Source organism: Aotus nancymaae, unplaced genomic scaffold (genome assembly GCF_030222135.1).
Source record: "Aotus nancymaae isolate 86718 unplaced genomic scaffold, 86718_ANA_hifiasm-v0.15.2.pri h1tg000002l, whole genome shotgun sequence".
NCBI lineage: Eukaryota > Metazoa > Chordata > Mammalia > Primates > Aotidae > Aotus > Aotus nancymaae.
The window spans coordinates 32,774,488-32,788,341 of record NW_026988413.1 but is presented as its reverse complement, the minus strand read 5'-3'; the positions used below and the strand labels follow the sequence as shown (position 1 = coordinate 32,788,341).

Below are 13,854 nucleotides of genomic sequence, written 5' to 3'. Positions count from 1 at the left end.
GGAAGAGCTTTCTCTCTACTTAGATGTCTTGGGGTCAAATGTTTCTCTTGCTTGCCATTCTACATATTCTGGTAAGTTAAATAGTCGAACTGGTGCCGCTATGTTGAAATAAATACTTTATGTCATCTGATATTTTATCCTCCACCCATTTCCGTTTTTTGAATATTAGAGTTTCTCTTTCTAATGGAGGGAACAGCTCATACATCTAGAGTAACTTTCTTTTTTTTTTCCTTAAAAATTATTTTATTTCCATAGGTTTTTGGGGAACCTGTGGTATTTGGTTACATGAGTAAGTTCTTTAGTGGTAATTTATGAGATTTTAGTGTGCCCATCACCCAAGCAGTAATCACTGAACCCGATTTGTAGTCTTTTATCCCTGACCCTCTTTCCATCCTTTCCCTGAGTCCCCAAAGTCTATTGTGTCATTCTTATATCTTTGCATCCTCATAGCTCAGTTTTTACTTATGAATGAGAACATAAATGTTTGGTTTTCCATTCCTGAGTTATTTCACTTAGAATAACAATCTCTAAGCCTATGCAAGTTGCTGTGAATGCCCTTAGTCAATTCCTTTTTATGACTGAGTTTTCCGTCATATGTAAATACCACAATTTCTTTATCCACTTGTAGACTGATGGACTTTTGGGTTGGTTCCACATTTTTGCAATTGTGAATTGTGCTGCTATAAACATGCATGTGTAATGACTTCTTTCCTTCTGTGTAGATCCCTGGTGTTGGGGTTGCTGGATCAAATGGTAGTTCCACTTTTGTTCTTTAAAGAATCTCCACACTGCTTTCCATAGTGGCTGTACTAGTTTACATTCCCACCAGTACTATAGAAGTGTTCCCTTTTACCACATCCACACTGACATCTCTTATTTTTTATTTTTTGATTATGGCCATTCTTGCCAGAGTAAGGTGGTATCACACAGTGGTTTTGATTTGAATTTCCCACATCATGAGTGATACTGAACATTTTTTCATATTCTCAAAAAAATATATATTTTCAAATTCTCAAAAGAGGATACATTTCCAAATTCTCAAGAGGAGATATACCCAGGCCAAAAAATGTATGTTTTGAATTTTCTATTCATATCCTTAGCCCACTTTTTGATGGAATTATTTTTTTCTTTGTAATTTCTTTGAGTTTGTTATAGATTCTGGATATTAGTCCTTTGTCAGATGTACAGATTGTGAAGATTTTCTCCCACTCTGTGGGTTGTCTGTTTACTCTTCTGACTGTTCCTTTTGCCAAGCAAAAGTTCTTTAGTTAAATTAAGTTCCACCTATTTATCTTTGTTTATTGCATTTGCTTTTGGGTTATTGATCTTGAAATCCTTGCCTAAGCCAATGTCTAGAAGAATATTTCCAATGTTATCTTCTGGAATTTTATAGTTTCATGTCTTAGATTTAAGTCCTTGATCCATCTAGAGTTGATTTTTGTATAATGAGAGAGATGAGGATACAGTTTTGTTTTCCTACATGTGGCTTGCCAATTATACCAGCATCATTTGTTGAAAAGGGTGTCCTTTCCCCACCTCACTTTTTTGTTTGCTTTTTCAAAGATCAGCTGGCTGTAAATATTTGGGCTTATTTCTGAGTTCTCTATTATTTTTTATTGGCCTGCGTGCCTATTTTTATATCAGTATTATGCTGTTTTGGTGACTATGGCCTTAGAGTATAGTCTAAAATCAGGTAATGTGATGCTTCAGATTTGTTCTTTTTGTTTAGTCTTGCTTTGGCTATGTGGGCTCTTTTTTGGTTCCATATGAATTTTAGTATTGTTTTTTCTAGTTCTGTGAAGAGTGATGGTGGTATTTTGAAGGGGAGTGTATTGAATTTGTATATTGCTTTTGGCAGTATGGTCATTTTCATAATATTGATTCTACCCATCCATGAGCATGGGATATGTTTTCAGTTGTTTGTGTCGTCTATAATTTCTTTCAGTAGTGGTTTGTAATTTTCCTTTTAGAGGTCTTTCATCTCTTTAGTTAGGTATATTTCTAAGTGTTTTAATTTTTTTGCAGCTATCTTAAAAGGGGTTGAGTTTTTTATTTGATTCTCAGCTTGGTCACTGTTGGTATATAGGAGAACTACTGATTTGTGTACATTAATTTTGTATCCAGAAACTTCATTGAATTATTTTAACAGTTCTAGGAGCTTTTTGGAGGATCCCTTATGGTTTTCTATATTACAATCATATCATCAGAAAACACTGACTTCCTCTTTACCAATTTGGATGTTATTTCTTTCTCTTGTCTGATTGCTCTGGCCAGGACTTCCAGTACCATGTTGAAGAGGAGTGGTAAGACTGGGCATCTTTGTCTTGTTCTAGTTCTCAGAGGAAATGCTTCCAACTTTTCCCCATTCAATATTATGTTGGCTATGGCTTTGTCATAGATAACTTTTATTACATTGAAGTATGTCCCTTGTAGGCTGATTTTGCTAAGCATTTTAATCATAAAGGGATGATGCATTTTGTCAAATGCCTTTTCTGCATCTATTGAGATGATCATGCAATTTTTGTTTTTAATTCTGTTTGTGTGGTGCATCACATTTATTGACTTGTCTATGTTAAACTGTCCCTGCATCCCTGGTACGAAACCTACTTGATCATGCTAAATTATCTTTTCAATATGCCATTTGGTTCAGTTAACTAGTATTTTGTTAAGGATTTTTGCATCTATGTTGATCAGGAATATTGGTCTGCAGTTTGCTTTTTTGGTTATGTCTTTTCCCTGGTTTTGGTATTAGGGTGATACTGGCTACATAGAATGATTTAGAGGGGATTCCCTCTTTCTCTATCTTGTGGAATAGTGTCAATAGGATTGGTACCAATTCTTCTTTGAATGATAGAATTCAGCTGTGAATCTGTCTGGTCCTGAACTTTTCTGTTGGTAATTTTTTCTCTCTGCTTGTTATTGGTCTGTTGAGGGCATCTAATTCTTCCTGATTTAAGCTAGAAGGGTGGCTATTTTTCCAGGAATTTGTCCATATCCTGTAGGTATTCCAGTTTATGCACGTAAAGGTGTTCATAGTAGCCTTGAAATGATCTTTTGTATTTCTGTGGTGTCAGTTGTAGTATCTCCCATTTAGTTTCTAATTGAGCTTATTTGTATTCTCTCTTCTGTGATAATCTTACTAATGGTCTATCAATTTCATTTATCTTTTCAAAGAAGCAGCTTTTTATTTCATTTACCTTTTGTATTTTTTTGTTTCAATTTCATTTAGTTTTTCTCTGATCTTGGTTATTTCTTTTCTTCTGTTGTGTTTCTTAAATTTATTGAGACTTGTTTCATGGCCTATCATATGGTATGTCTTGGAGAAAGTTCCATGTGCTGATGAATAGAATATATATTCTGTGGTTGTTGTACTATATGTTTTGTGAATGTTTTGTTTATCTCTTTTAAGTCTATTTGTTCCAAGGTATAGTTTAAATCCACTGTTTCTTTGTTGACTTTCTTCTCGATGACCTGTCTGGTGCTGTCAGTGCAGTATTGAAGTCCCCCATTATTATTATTGTGTTGCTACCTATCTAGTAGGTCTAGTAGTAATTGTTTCATAAATTTGGAGCTCCAGTGTTAGGTGCATATATATTCAGGATTGTAATATTTTCCTGTTGGAGAAGGCCTTTTTATCACTGCATAATGTCATTCTTTGTCTTTTTAAGCTGCTTTTGCTTTAAAATTTGTTTTGTCTGATATAAGGATAGTTACTCCTGCTCACTTTTGGTGTCTGTTTGCATGGAATGTCTTTTTCCACCCCTTTACCTTAAGTTTATGTGAGTCCTTATTTGTTAGGTGAGTCTCTTGAAGGAGGCAGATGGTTGGTGTAATCTTATTCATTCTGCAATTCTGTATCTTTTAAGTTGTGGATTTAGGCCATTTACATTCAATGTTAGTATGGAGATGTAAGATACTAGTCTATTCATTGTGTTATTATAGGTCCCCTGAGATTTATGCTTTAAAGAAGTTCTGTTTTGATGTATTTCCAGGATTTGTTTCAAGATTTAGAGGTCTTGGCCAGGTGTGGCCTGTAATCCCAGCACTTTGGGAGGCTGAGGCGGGTGGATCACTTGAGGTTAGGAGTTTGAGACCAGCCTGGCCAACATGGCAAAACCCCATCTCTACTAATAATACAAAAATTGGCCAGGTGTGGTGGCAGGCAGCTGTAATCCTAGCTCTTCAGGGGGCTGAGGCAGGACAATCACTTGAATCCTGGAGGCAAAGGTTACAGTGAGCCAAGATTGCACTCCAGCCTGGTCAACACAGCAAGATTCCATCTCAAAAGAAAAAAAAAAGATTTAGAGCTCCTTTTAACAGTTCATGCAGTTCTGGGTTGGTTGTGGTGAATTCGCTCAGCATTTGTTTGTCTGAAAAATACTATCTTTCCTTCATTTACGAAGCTTAATTTTGCTGGATACAAAATTCTTGACTGATAATTGTTTTGTTTAAGGAGGCTGAAGATAGGGCCACAATCCCTTCTGCTGAGAAGGTTTCTGGGAGGTTTCTGCTGAGAAATCTGCTGTTAATTTGTAGGTTTCCCTTTATAGGTTACCTGGTGCTTTTGTCTCACAGCTCTTAAGATTCTTTCCTTCATCTTAACTTTAGGTAACCTGCTGATATTGTGCCTAGGTGATGATCTTTTTGTGATTAATTTCACAGGTGTTCCTTGAGCTTGTTATATTCGGATGTCCAGGTCTCTAGCAAGGCTGGGCAAGTTTTCCTTGATTACTCCCCCAGATATGTTTTTCAAACTTTTAGATTTATCTTTGTCCTCAGGAATACTGATTATTCTTAGGTTTGGTCGTTTAACATCGTCTCAAACTTCTTGGAGACTTTGCTCATTTTTTTCTTACTCTTTTTTCTTTGTCTTTGTTGAATGAGGTTAATTTGAAAATCTTGTCTTAAAGCTCTGAAGTTATTTCTTCTGTTTGTTTGATTCTGTTGCTAAGACCTCCAGAGCAGTTTGGATTTCCATAAGTGCATCCGTTATTTCCTGAAGTTTTGACAGCTTATTTTAGTTATGCTGTTTCTTTTCCTTCCTTCCTTCCTTCCTTCCTTCCTTCCTTCCTTCCTTCCTTCCTTCCTTCCTTCCTTCCTTCCTTCCTTCCTCCCTTCCCTTCCCTTCCCTTCCCTTCCCTTTCTTTTTTCTTTCTTTTTCTTCTTTCTTTCTCTCTCTCTTTCTTTCCCTTTCTTTCTTTCTTTTTTTTTTTTCTTTTTTTCTTTCTTTCTCACTCTGTCACCAAGGCTGGAGTGCAGTGGCATGATCTTGACTCACTGCAACCTCTGCCTCATGGATTCAAGTGATTATTCTGCCTTAACTTCCTGAGTAGCTGGGACTACAGAAGTGTGCCACCATACCCGGCTAATTTTTGTATTTTTAGTAGACGGGGGTTTTGCCATATTGGCTAGGCTAATTTTGAACTCCTGATCTCAAGTGATCTGGCTGCCTCAGCCTCCCAAAATGCTGGGATTACAGGTGTGAGCCACGATGCCTGGCTATTTATACTATCTATTTCATTGATGATTCCTTCCCTCATTTCTTGTATCATTTTAAAAAATTTCCTTAAATTGGATTTCACCTTTCTCTGATGCCTCCTTGATTAGCTTAAAAACTGATCTTTTGAGTTCTTTTTCAGGAAAATCAGAAATTTCTTCTTGGTTTGGAGCCATTACTGGTGAGCTACTGTGATTTTTTTGGGGGTGTTTAAAAGTTGTTTTGTCATATTACCGGAACTGTTTTTCTGGTTCCTTCTCACTTGGGTAACCTATGTCAGAGGGATGGTATAGGGCTCAAGGCTGCTATTCAAATTTTTTTGTCCCATGGGATGTTTTCTTGCTGTAGTATTCTGCCCCATTTCCTGTGGATGTGGTTTCCAGAGAGCTGAGCTGTTGTGATTGTTATCTCTCTTCTGGATCTAGCCACCTAGCAGATCTACCAGGCTTTGGGCTGGTACTGAGAGTTGTCTGCACAGAGTCCTGTGATGTAAACCATCTGCAGGTCTCTCAGCCATGGATAACCAGCACCTGCTCTAGTGAAAGTGGTAGAGGTGAAATGGACTCTGTGAGGGTCCTTAGTTTTGGTTGCTTAATGCACTATTTTTGTATTGGGCTCCTGATAGGAGGTAGCACTCTGAAGAGAGCATCATCTATATTAGTATAGGGAAGTAAGCAGGGCCCTAGAACTCCCAAGTATATATGCTCTTTGTCTTTAGTTGCCAGGGTGGGTAGGGAAGGACCATCAGGTGGGGGCAGGGCTAGGCATGTCTGAGCTGAGTCTTTGGGTAGGTAGGTCTTGCGGCAGCTGCTATGGAGGATAGGGGTGTGGTTCCTGGGCCAATGGAGTTACATTTCCAGGAAGATTAGGGTTGCCTCTGCTGTGTCATGCAGGTTGTCAGGGGAGTGGGGAAAGCCCATAGTCATAGGCCTCACCCAGCTCCCACGCAACAGAAAAGGCCAGTCTCACTCCCACCCATGTCCCCCACAAACAGCACCGAGTCTGTTTCCAAGCAGTGGGCAAGCAGGGCTGAGAACTTGCTCCAGGCTACCAGCCTCCCAGCTGTGAAAGCAAACTAGGCTTTTGTGTTTCCCTGTCTGTGGAGTCTGCACACCAGATTCATACCCTTCCTGAGGTCTGGCTGGGAGACTTCATGTTCTATTGGAATTGTTAGAAAGTTCAGCTGGAGGTTTCCTTCTCCCTGTGGTCTTTTTCCAATACCCCTGGTAGCCCTCCCCAAGGACCCCTGTGAGACCAGGCAGAAATAGCTTCCTAGGAAACTCAGAGAGCCCACAGGGCTTTTCCTGCTGCTTCCTCTACCCCTGTGTTTCACTTAGCTCTGTAAATTGACTCAGCTCCAGGTAAGGTCAGAATCTTCTCCCATGATCTAGACCTTCAGGTTCCCCACTGAGGATGTGTGTTCAGAGGTGGACAATCCCCATTTCCCACTTCCACAGCTTGGGCTGTATTTGGGGTGTCTCCTGGGTCCTGCAGGAGCAATCCACTTCCTTCAGAAGGTCTGTGGTGTCTCTCAGCTTTCCTGGTTAATTTCTGCAGTAGTTATGGAGCGAAAGTTCACAATGCTAATCTCCACACACCGCTCGGTCTGTCCACATGAGAGCTGCAGTCTAGTCCTGTCTCCTGTCTGCCGTGATCTCCTAGAGTAATTTTCTACAATGATTTTTGTTTGTTTTTGTCTTTTTACTTTAAAAAAATTTCTGAGATAAACTTTTAGTTGTTTTCAGTCTTTGAGTCATGTTACCTCTTTTCATTTTCAGCTTTATATTGTATCTTTTTTTCTAAAATATGTGCTGAAAATGACGCAGCAAATAAATACATGTGTTCAGCTCATCATCTTGAGCCATTGGTTCTATTAAATTCATGTCGTATTTACTCAGGATGATACCTAATACTCTGCTAAGAGTCAACAATTCCATTATCATCAAGAATAGCACATTAGGATCTAGTTTTTTAAATAATACACATTTGAGTACACAAAGCACTTGACCCCTTTTTTCTCTTTATTCTGGAAATCTTACATATACAGTTTTCTTTACTTCCCTATTTTCCAAATAAAGAGTCAATCGAACTTTTTTTTCTTTCATCTTTAAGTTAGTGAATTTAAACTGGGTATTTTCAGAAAGCAATGGTCATGTATACCAAGATGCTTTTAAGATAACTGACTTTGGTTATAAAGAGACTTAATGCAAGCCTCCAGTTTAACTTGAAGGACTGAGTCACCCCTGTAATAACATGTTTGCCTGAACCATGGACAGGGCATCCTTTGCCATTCAACCTCTGATTTGCACAAGGTGACTGAAGAACCAGCAGCAGACAAAAGCAAAGGTAAAATAGACTTTTGTTTTCCTGTTTGTAAAAATCTTAAAAACTGTTTTTAGAAATTTGAGGAGTTAGAAAAAAGCTGATATTAATTTCTTGGTATACTCAATTTCTTTTCTAGTCTAACTTTAGTTTTCAAATGCAGTGCCTTTTGAAATGTGAGTTTGTTTTTATGAACCAAGCAGCCTAAAAAATACATTTGTGACTGATAGTTATGAGTTAAATTTCAGTTAACTTTTTATTTATAATAAATCTACATTTGAAAATAATTTCCACTTTAATGATTACTCAAGGCTTTCTTCATTTTTCTTGTGTGCATAGTTTCTGTGATTGCATTACTAACCTTAAACTGTGACAGCACCAAAATGTATTCCGTGAAGCAGGTTAGTAAATCAACTACACACAAGCCATAGGAACACACGACTTTATGAGAGAGCCACAACTTCAATATTTTTTGAACCAATAGAAGTGAAACATTCCTCAAGCTAACATGAATGTTTTCCCTTAGAGCATAGGTGTATTTTTTGCCACATTTTACTTTTATATAATCTTTAATGAAGTATGTTTTTCATATCTCATTTTATAGTTGTACTTGTCATGATGGGCAATATAAGAGGATCATTTGTTGGAATGAGTATTGCAGATTTTAGGAAGCATACAACATTTAAAAGGGCTCAGAAAGTGGATAATTTTTGATCGTAAAACTGGGTTTTACATTTTCTTTCCAAATATTGTTAGAGTCGACTGAATATTTAGAGATAATAATCATCTGTTATTTCAAAAAAGAAAAATCTTAGTAACTGGGAAGAGGATTAATAAATACACATATACATATATGTACATATGGATATATAGATTTAGATTTTCTGGAAAAGAAAAAACAAGTACCAAAACAGTATAAGAAAGGTAAGTCTTGAATCATTCAACCTACTGAAGAGAAATCTTAAAGTTGAGAAATTGAATAATGATGGGGAAACTGCTGTTTACTTTAGTGACTATGTATGTGACTATATGTATGTATATAAAGTGAAAATTTGAAAAATAATGAGCTAATAAAACTGGTTGTCTCTAGATACTGAGTACCTGAATAATCCACAATCTCTCTCTCTCTCTCTCTCTTTGAGACAGGGTATCTGTGTCACCCAAACTGGAGTGAGATGGCATGATTTCAGCTCACTGCAATGATCTCAGCTCACTGCAATGATCCCAGCTCATTGCAACCTCTGTCTCCTGGGTTCAAGTGATTCTCCTGCCTCAGCCTCCGGAGTGGCTGAGATTACAGGCATGCACCACCATGCCTGGCTAATTTTTGTATTTTCTGGTAGACACAGGGTTTTACCATGTTGACCAGGCTGGTCTCGAACTCCTGACCTCAAATGATTCACCCACTTTGGCCTCCCAAAGTGCTGGGATTGCAGGTGTGAGCCATTGCAATTGGCCCAGACTTTCTTTTTTAAAACAATGTACATAAACAAAACAAAAGAGAAACCTTGTAAGACAAAACTTTTCTTCCTTCATAGACAAGCTGACTTGAATCATCTTCATAATATTTGGTTCTCTGCAGGGTATGGTGGAGCGTGCCTGTAGTTCCAGCTACTCAGGAGGCTGAAGCAGGAGAATTGCTGGAACCCAGGAAGTGGAGATTGCAGTGAGCTGAGATTGTGCCATTGCACTCCAGTCTGGGCTATGGAGCCACACTCTATCACAAACAAACAAACAAACAAACAAACAACTTGACTCTCTTTTTCACCTGTTTATATAAAACTTTCCTTTCTGTATTTCTCATATGTTTTCTCTTACATAGTAGCATGCAACCCTGTTACATACCAATCAGGTAGAATTAGAGTGACACGAATTGACCTGTTTGTTTCAAAGCTTTGGGAATTCCTTCAATCGATGTGATACATATTAGAATCATTGTTACTTGGGATTATTATTGTACTTATAAATGCAATACAATTGTAGCAATATCTAAGAAAGCTTAGTCACATGATTTATTTCAGCCTGGCTTGTAAATTAGAATTCAGTTTGATGATGGAAAGAAGAGCTCTTGTTGAAATAGTAACACTTAGATTTTTGTTGTTGTTGTTGAGATAGGGTCTCACTGTCACTCAGGCTGGAGTGCAGTGGCACGATCACTGCTCACTGCAGCCTTGAATTCCTGGGCTTAGGTAATTCTCTCACTTCAGCCTCCTGAGTATGTGGAACCACAGGCATGCATCACCAGCCTGGCTAACTTTTTGAATTTTTTGCAAAGACAGGGTTTCGCTATGCTGCTCAAGCTGGTCTCAAACTCTTGGACTCAAGTGGCCCTCTGCCTCAGCCTCCCAAAGTGCTGGGATTACAGGTGTGAGCCAGTGCGCCATTCTACTTATAACAGAATTACAGATACTGTGAGTTTCTAACAAGAACAACCTGTAGTTTTCTTGTTCACAGACAGAAGCCTCCTTACCTAAGTACTAAGCATGGGACTAATGTTCATAATATGCTGAAATGCATCAATCCCATGTTCTCTCTTATCACGTATATGTGAAAAATCTAAGTCTCATTCTTTAAGGAGTAACATTTCTTTGATATAATACATCGGTTCGTTCAAGAACTGGCTACAATCCTAGGCTGGAATTCCTCTGCCTTTGTCATGAGAGTTCCAGAACAACCTTATTGCATCCTTAGTCTAACCCAGAATCTGTGATTGGACATTTCCAAATTTCCTTATTGTATTAGGAAATTCTCTCAAGATTACATCTGGAAATTAAAATCTATTGCAAAACATTTTGAAGTTATAAGGTTTGTGTAATTAGACTGTATGCAATTAGCAGTCTTGGACAAATAAATTTCTTTTTAAAGAATTAAAAATATTTGTATAAAAAGTATTTCTTCACTTTTATGGTTAATATATGTTGCTATGAATTAATGCAGGAACTCAACTTACTTTACTAACATCCAAGTGCAACACAGTTCTCATATCACATGAATTTAACCAAAGTAGAGAACAAATTATCTAATGATCTTTTAAAAAATGCAGGCAAATTCATGATTAGTTAAATGCTACATTTTTATAGTATTTTTATGCTGTAGTATTTTGTGCTTAGAAGAATGTATATTCTGTTAATTTGGAGTGGAGAGTTCTGTAGATGTCTTTTAGGTCTACTTGGTCCGGAGCTGAGTTCAAGTCCTGAATATCCTTGTTAATTTTCCATCTCATTGATCTGCCTAATATTGATAGTGGGGTGTTAAAGTGTCCCAATATTATTCTACGGGAGTCTAAGTATCTTTGTAGGACTCTAAGAACTTGCTTTATGAATCTGGGTGCTCCAGTATCAGGTGCACATATAGGATTGTTAGCTCTTCTTGTTGCATTGATTCCTTTACCATCATGTAATGCCCTTCTTTGGCTCTTTTGATCTTTGTTGGTTTAAAGTCTGTTTTATCAGATACTAGGAATGCAACCCCTACTTTTATTGCTTTCCATTTGCTTGGTAAATATTCTCCCATCCCTTTATTTTGTGCCTATGTGTGTCTTTGCATGTGAGATGGGTCTCCTGAATATAGCACTGACGAGTCTTCACTCTTTATAATTTGCCAGTCTGTGTTTTTTAATTGGAGAATTTAGACCATTTACATTTAAGGTTAATATTGCTATATGTGAATCTGATATGGTCATTATGATGCTAGCTGATTATTTTGCACATTAGTTGATGCTGTTTCTTCATAGTGTCGATGGTCATTACATTTTGGTATGTTTTTGCAGTGGCTGGTACCAGTTTTTCCTTTCCATATTTAGTGCTTCAGGAGCTCTTGTAAGGCAGCCTTAGTGACAAAATCCCTCAGCATTTTCTTGTCTGTAAAGGATTTTATTTCTCCTTCACTTATGAAGCTTAATTTGACTGGATATGAACTTCTGGGTTGAAAATTCCTTTCTTTAACAATGTTGAACATTGGCTCCCCACTCTCTTCTGGTTTGTAGGGTTTCTTTACAGAGATTCACTATTAGTCTGATGGGCTTCCCTTTGTGGGTAACCTGAACTTTCTCTCTGGCTGCCTTTAACATATTTTCTTTCATTTCAACCTTGGTGAATCTGATGATTATGTGTCTTGGGGTTGCTCTTCTCGCGGAATATCTTTGTGGTGTTCTCTGTTATTTCCTGAATTTGAATGTTGACCTGCCTTGTTAGGTTGGGGAAGTTCTCCTGGATAATATCCTGAAGAGTGTTTTCCAACTTGGCTCTGTTTTCCCTACCACTTTCAGGTACACCAGTCAGATGTAGGTTTGATCTTTTCACATAGTCCCATATTTCTTGGAGGCTTTGTTTGTTCCTTTTCGTCCTTTTTTCCTCTAATCTTGTCTTAATGCTTTATTTCATTAAGCTGATTATCAACCTCTGATATCCTTTCTTTTACTTGATCTATTCAGCTATTGATACTTGTGTGTGCTTCATAAAGTTCTTGTGCTGTGCTTTTCAGCTCCATCAGGTCATTTATATTCTTCTCTAAACTCATTATTTTGTTTAGCAGTTCCTATAACCTTTTATCAAGGTTCTTAGCTTCCTTGCATTGGGTTAGAACATGCTCCTTTAGCTCAGAGAGTTTGTTATTACCCACCTTCTGAAGCCTACTTCAGTCCATTTGTCAAACTCACTCTTCATCCCATTTTGATCCTTTGATGGCAAGGAGTTGTGGTCCTTTGGAGAAGAGGCATTCTGGGTTTTGTAATTTTTAGTCTTTTTGCGTTGGCTTTTCCTCATCTTTGTGGATTTATCTGCCTTTAATCTTTGATGTTAGTGACCTTCAGATGGATTTTTGCGTGGGCTTACTTTTTGTTGATGTCGTTGCTTTCTGTTTGTTAGCTTTCCTTCTAACGGTCAGGCCCCTCTGCTGCAGGTCTGCTGGAGTTTGTTGGAGGTCCACTCCAGACCCTGTTTGCCTGGATATAACCAGCAGAAGCTGCAGAACAGCAGAGATTGCTGCCTGCTTCTTCCTGTGGAAGCTTTGTCCCAGAGGGGCACCAGCCAGATGCCAGGCAGAGCTCTCCTATGTGAGGTGTCTCCCAGTCAGGAGGCACAGGGACCAGGGACCCACTTGAGGAAGCAGTCTGTCCCTTAACAGAGCTGAAGTGCTGTGCTGGGAGATCTGCTGCTCTCTTCAGAGCTGCCAGGCAGGAACGTTTAAGTCTGCTGAAGCTGTGCCCATAGCTGCCCCTCCCTCCCAGGTGCTCTGTCCCAGGGAGATGGGAGTTTTATCTATAAGCCCCTGACTGGGGCTGCTGCCTTTCTTTCAGAGATGCCCTGTCCAGAGAGGAGGAATCTAGAGAGGCAGTCTGGCTACAGCAGCCCAGTTCACACTTCCCGGCAGCTGTGTTTACACTTTGAGGGGAAAACCGCCTACTGAAGTCTCTGTAATGGTGGGCACCCCTCGCATCCCAAGTCAACTTCAAACTGCTGTGCTGGCAGTGAGAATTTCAAGCCAGCGGATCTTCACTTGCCAGGCTCTGTGGAGGTGGGATCTGCTTCGCTAGACAACCTGGCTCCCTGGCTTTAGCCCCCTTTCCCGGGGAGTGAACGATTCTGTCTTGCTGGTGTTCCAGGTGCCACTGGGGTACGAAAAGAAAAAAAAAGAAAGAAAAACTCCTGCAGCTAGATCAGTGTCAGCCCAAATGGCTGCCCAGTTTTGTGCTTGAAACTCAGGACCCTGGTGGTGTAGGCACCCAAGGGAATCTCCTGGTCTGCAGGTTGTGAAGACCGTGGGAAAAGCTAGTAACTGGGCCAGAGTGCATCATCCCTCACGACACAGTCCCTCACAGCACAGTCCCTCACAGCACGGTCCCTCATGGCTTCCCTTGGCTAAGGGAGATGGTTCCCCAACCCCTTGTGCTTCCCAGGTGAGGCAATGCCCCACCCTGCTTCTGCTTGCCCTCTGTGGGCTACACCCACTATCTAAACAGTCCCAGTGAGATGAACCAGGTACCTCAGCTGGAAATACAGAAATCACATGCCTTCTGCATTGATCTCACTGGCAGC

At 39.2% G+C, this 13,854-nt stretch overlaps 1 protein-coding gene across 1 annotated transcript in view; it reads left to right on the top strand.

Moving 5' to 3' along the window:
• HYAL4 (hyaluronidase 4) overlaps nucleotides 1-13,854 on the top strand; it is a 50,771-nt gene that overhangs the window by 17,244 nt on the left and 19,673 nt on the right. Inside the window, exons 2-3 of the mRNA XM_021673929.2 lie at nucleotides 5,248-5,678; nucleotides 7,774-7,843. The gene's annotated coding sequence lies outside the window, so the exon portion shown is untranslated. The remainder of the gene's footprint in view (nucleotides 1-5,247; nucleotides 5,679-7,773; nucleotides 7,844-13,854) is intronic.